Source organism: Orbicella faveolata, unplaced genomic scaffold (assembly GCF_042242905.1).
Source record: "Orbicella faveolata isolate gen_17 unplaced genomic scaffold, um_ofav_v1 contig_46, whole genome shotgun sequence".
Classification (NCBI taxonomy): Eukaryota; Metazoa; Cnidaria; class Anthozoa; order Scleractinia; family Merulinidae; genus Orbicella; species Orbicella faveolata.
This window is the reverse complement of record NW_028301576.1, coordinates 9,977,501-9,983,180: the sequence shown is the minus strand read 5'-3', so window position 1 is coordinate 9,983,180 and position 5,680 is coordinate 9,977,501. Positions and strand designations below refer to the sequence as shown.

General features: G+C 36.4%; 1 long non-coding RNA gene across 1 annotated transcript in view; it reads left to right on the top strand.

Moving 5' to 3' along the window:
* Positions 1-881: 881 nt before the first annotated feature.
* The window catches only part of LOC149098313 (uncharacterized), an 11,177-nt gene continuing 6,378 nt past the window's right edge, over positions 882-5,680 (top strand). Inside the window, exons 1-2 of the long non-coding RNA XR_016203936.1 lie at positions 882-1,139; positions 3,642-3,722. This is a non-coding gene — a long non-coding RNA (uncharacterized LOC149098313). The remainder of the gene's footprint in view (positions 1,140-3,641; positions 3,723-5,680) is intronic.

The following is a 5,680-nucleotide window of genomic DNA, read 5'->3' as shown; positions in this document are numbered from 1 at the left end:
CCATCTCTAGACAGTATTTTGGGGATCTAATTTTGCTAACCTTTCTCTTATTCTTCTCAGTCGAACCCATAACCCAATGGACTTAAAGAAACCTGCAATGAAATTATATCCATACTCTTGAATGATTTCGGTTCCTTATCAGGTAAGTTGTTGAAACCCCTCATATCTTCTCAGCCATACTCTGTCAATCTTCTGTGAATTGTCCATCTCCAAACTCCAATCATCTTTGTTATCGTTGTCCAGATGAATCCTAGTCCTCAAAGTTCCTCGAGCACCTCAACAGGAATTTTAAGAAATGGTCTTCCATGATTCCAACTTCTGAGTCAAAGTTCTCAAAAATTATTTCCGTTTTATCCAAGATGTCTGCAAGAAACTTAGGAAACTCAACTTCTAAATTTAGTTCTCCTTCGCCCGCCATGTTTTACAGTGCTCTCTAGTGCTCAGTTACCCTCGTTCCTGTTGGCCGCGCTCGGCCCAGGAAGATTGCATCAATATTTGAGGTATTGGATTGAATCAATATTTGAGGTACTGGATTGAATCAATATTTGAGGTATTGGATTGCACCAATATTCGAGGTATTGGATTGAATCAATATTCCAGGTATTGGAATGAATCAATATTTGAGGTATTGGATTGAATCAATATTCCAGGTATTGGATTGAATCAATATTTTAGGTATTGGATTTAATCAATATTTTAGGTATTACATTGAATCAATATTCCAGGTATTGGATTGAATCGTGAAAATTAAAAGATTGAATTGAACCAAAAATTTTATTTACCATTGGATTGAATGCCTTTTTCTATCTTTAAATAAAACCGTTATTTAAAGGATTAAACATATATCGCAAGGATTAAATTTTGCTACAAACAGCTTGCCATATGTAGCGTTGCACTTTCGTCCTGCGTGGCAGACATGTCTAACACCTTTTGACCAATTGTATGTGTTGTTGTTTCTTCCAATGAAAATGCGTTGTGATCGTGTCCTCTGAGATTATTTTACTAGGGGACGGGACCGTGTTTGCCAGTTGAAAGCTCGAAACCTATCGATTGTGACTTTTATCGTGAGGGTGTTTTGCCGGATCTTTCTGCATGTTCCGAAACACATTTACAGCTGCCTTTGAAGCCTAATATTGTTGGTAAGAAGCTTTGTGAAGTGTAGTGCATTGTATTATGTTGTTTGTAGAAATGGAGTGAGCAATTTGTATGGCTCAAGTCTACGAAGCCATTTCGACATGTTCATCAGCAATCTAAGTTTTGTTGATCGTGTTGCTTTCAAGCGGCACGAACTAAGCTGGCACTAGTTTGTATAGTCCACACTGTTGTGTTTTGAATTTTGCAATTAGGATCTACCTCCGTCACGGGCGTAAAGAAACGCTGTCGTGCAGACAGAGCAAATTTTCACTCAGCTTATTACCACCTTGTATCGCCAAATGCCACCAAATATACAGCTTAGTTGGATAAAAATGCTATAGAGCAAAGCAAAAACAGTAGTTTCGAAATAATGTGCAGGATTGCAAGGATTAAAATTGGTTATAGTTCAAGAAATTTGAGTTTAGTTCAGGATGTCAAGAAATCGAGTTTACCATTCTTGTGACAGTTTGAACTTTCGAGCCTTTATTTTGTCTGGTATTTCTTTGCTTCTATCAGTATTGGGAATGATTTCTACCGATGTTAAAGTAAGCTTAAAAGTAATTTCCTGGGCACAATCATGAAAACAAATGCACAATACATTTCCCTGAATGTTTCCTACCAAGCACAGTCTCTAAAAATAAATTAAAATAGGTCACCATGCTTGCAAAAGAGATATGATGTACCAGTCTTACCCTATTTTGCCAGGTCTTTTAAATAGTACTATTCATTTATTTTATCACTCCGCATTACATTTTGCGGTGGCTGGAAGGTACAGTTTTTTGATGAACTTTGATAGGCATACATGAATTTTTGAGCATAAGGAACAACATAATAAACAACTTATGCAAAAGAATCGAAAATAATCCAAATAACATACAATCCATGAGTAATGATTTTGTTTTTGATGCTATTGAATAAGTGTAAAATTCTGCGCTTGAAGCGTTCGCAATATAGTGCTAAGGAATCACCAGTTAAGGTCAGGGTTGTTTGTCCTTCTGTTCTTCTTTTCCTCTGTTGTTGACTTGCTACCTTTAAGCTGTTTGTTACGAAGCAGTGTTTTGTAGACACGCAGTGTGTATAGTCATCATGTGAGGCTGCTTCAAGAAGTGCTTGCCTAGGTTTCCTTTTCTATGCGGCTGGTCCAATTAGTACATATTATAGTTCACCACTGAATTTTCTCCGATTCTTATTGGTTTAAATTGATCACATGACCCAATAGTGTTCATCCGTGGAGAGACGCTATCAGCCCATAGTGCCTGTCTGAGGAAAATACCCGGATGGATAGTAGTCGTCCGTGTAAATGTTTCTGTAAAGAAGCGGGCTTACAGAAAGTAAACAATTGAAATATATTAAGTGGGTTTTTGTCTGTTTTCTTTTTCAAATTTTACATTTGGCTTCAACGACCTTCCATGGCTTTCATCTAAAAAAGTTGAAAATAATTCAATATGAATTTTGAACTGGCGCGTGGAAGAAAATTTAGTGGTGAACGATAAAGACAATAGAGTGTTTATGTCTCGGAACTATCGGTTGATAGTTGTCCCTTGGGAATTTGATGTTCTTAAAACTAGCATATTTGTTTTAAGAACATCAAATTTCCATGGGGCAACTATCAACCGATAGTTCCTCGACAGAAACTCTCTATTGTTTAAATAGGGATACATGCCAATACCTTGTCATGTCTTCATTAGGTGGCATTGCCATTATCTCTTTGTGCCAACTCTTGTGTGAGGAACATTACCATTCTTGTTATCTTCTGGAGAATTTATTCATGTTTTTGGATACTTGGGTTTTTTTTGTTCTTTTAATGTAAAAACAATTAAAGAAGGAGAAAACGGTTTGTTTATCTACTTGTATTTTTATTCTCAAGGATGTCTTTTATCTCTTGGTAAATATATATGGGTTATTGACCAAGTGTGAGGTCAAGATGGCTGGATATTGGCCAAGTTCATTTTTTGCGAGTTTATGGACCGAGACGGAGTTGAGGTCCATAAACTCGCAAAAAAAGAACGAGGCCAATATCCAGCCATCGTGAACAAACAAGCTTGGTCAATAAAGGATTTATTATATGGCTTTCGGGGAAATTTTTCTTGCGGGACACGGCAGGTAGTCCCGAGTGGGCAAGATAGCTCCATCTTGCCCTCTTGGGTAGCCAATCACAGTGCAGGATTTGATTCATCTTGCCTGCTCGCGGAGCTAGCCATATAATAAGATGTAGTTCTCACCAGCTAAACTTTGCCACTAGAGATTCAGTCTGTTCTGTTTTGGTTTCATTGTCAGTTGAAATAGACTTTAAAAACCTAGGTCTTGATAAGATAGTCATACTCTTGCAGTTGTTTCTGATTGAATTTTGTTTTCTTTTAAATTTCCCTTTACTGAGGAACAGCTTTTAATCTACAAGGCTGTACATGTATGTTATTTTAAAACAGTCAGTGTAACTTAACATATTTATAATTGCATTTGTGTGATTTTGTGTTTAACAATAATGCTTTGAATTTCTGTTTTTGCAGTAATGGATGATCATCATGGGTTGGATGAGGGAAAACATGCACAAACCGAAGAAAGTCGTAGTAGAGAAGGAACTAGGGATGGTGAGCATCAGCCCTTACCATGATATGTATCAGTTGCCATGCATTGATAACTTTTTTAGAGTTGTGTCTTGCCAAAATAATTCATTTTTTTGTTACCTGTACGTAATTGGGTCTTAACTGTAATGGCAGCACTTTCTCAAGAATTTTAGGGCTTATGTCCTCATATTATACTTCAATATCTGGTTAGCTTATGAGTTTTTTCTTGTACACTAAGTACTCCAGCAATACTAAGAAGAACATTGCAAACCAAATGTGTTAGAGGAAGCCAACTTTTATGTATTAGAGAAAGCCAACTATTATGTGTTAGAGAAGGCCAACTATTTTTCAAAACACATCTTCTTCGCACCTGGATAAATTAGCCAGTTTCTAGTTTTTAATTCCTTTTCATCCCTGCTATGAAGGTTTAAAATTTAGCACAGGGAGTGTTTAGTAGATGGAGTTTCAAAATCTTAAGGAAGAAGTGATTGTGCAGTACCACGTTAATGCACAGCTTATTATTCTTGTGTATCCATTAAACTAGTCAACAACCCATTGTCCCCACTAGAACAAAATAATTTTGTTTTTAAAATTGATATAAAATAAGTCTCAACTTACCGGTAGTTTGGGAGGTTCTGTGGTATATTATAGGTTAAGGTATAGATGTATGGCAGTGATACAAGCAATTTTTGCTGCATGTTACACAGAAGATATTTGCATATCATATGTAGTTACTCAAGCATTTGTCACAGTGCACATATTTTTTCTATTCTTTGTTGTGACTCTTATTTAAAACCCCAAAAGCTGTGAACAAGACAGCTTGTAGGAAGTTGAACTTTCTGTGTTAGCAAATGACAACCTTAACTTAAATGACAAAACTGGTAAACCATACATGTACAATTGCCCCTACTGTATTCTACATGTATACTTACAGCCTGCAAAGCACTCACTTTCTTTCCTGCAATGGTTTGGGGCACAACAAACATAAATGAATTAAGAGAGGTTGAGGGGTCGAGGAGGCAGAGTAAAGAAAACTTTTGGATGCCGCAAAGCTCTTAGAATGAGCTTGACGGCTATTAATGCAGTGTTCAACACTAACTTTCTTGCTAATTTGCCCTTTGGGCTACTAGTTCTGTTTTTGTTGGTACCCCGTGTGTCTTTTTAGTTGCCTACCTGGTAGACTTTTGTTGCCCATTAGCACTCACGAGAAAATTTCAACTTGCAGAAATGCTCAACTTTTTTATAAACTTGCCTTCTTGTTTTGGTGTTGCAACAGTGATTCATTGGGTGATTAATCAGTCATAGAGCACAACCCTCACAAGATTTTAAACATCCACGAACTGTGCCCACACATTTTGATGAGACTCCACTTTTCTAACAAATAGACCCAGTGAAGCACTTTTACTGGTCAAATACAATGAACCAACTGTCATGAATGAAAACATAATTCATGCCCAGAAGCACATCATTATCATTAATATTATTGTTATTATTTTTGTTGTTATCGTTGTTGTTTTTATTGCTATTTTTATTTATTATTATTGTTATTATTAATAATTGACTTTTTAACTATATATTAAGGAATGGCAAAAAGATGGCTCAGCCTGTACCTGTAGTGCCTATTTTGTATTTGTAGTCATAGATTAATAAAACTTCTTCTCTTCCTCACCAGAGATCAGTCGGGGAGTAGCTTACAATCCTGACAACAGTGCCCCATTTCTTTTTGAGTCACAACAGTAAAACTTATAGCCAAAATGTTGCCGTACCGTACAATTTGTGTGGAAAGACTTTGACACAAAAGTTATTTCCAAATACTGTTGCAAAATGCATCTTTGAAAATTCAATGAGGTTATCAAGCATTTTATAGTATTTTAAGAACTAGGGATTAATGCTTTTTATGGTTTGCACGATCACTAATTGACTAGCCACTTTTATTTAGCAAGCTTTGGGGCAAGCTTCTCACAAAATTTGGGTTCATGGCT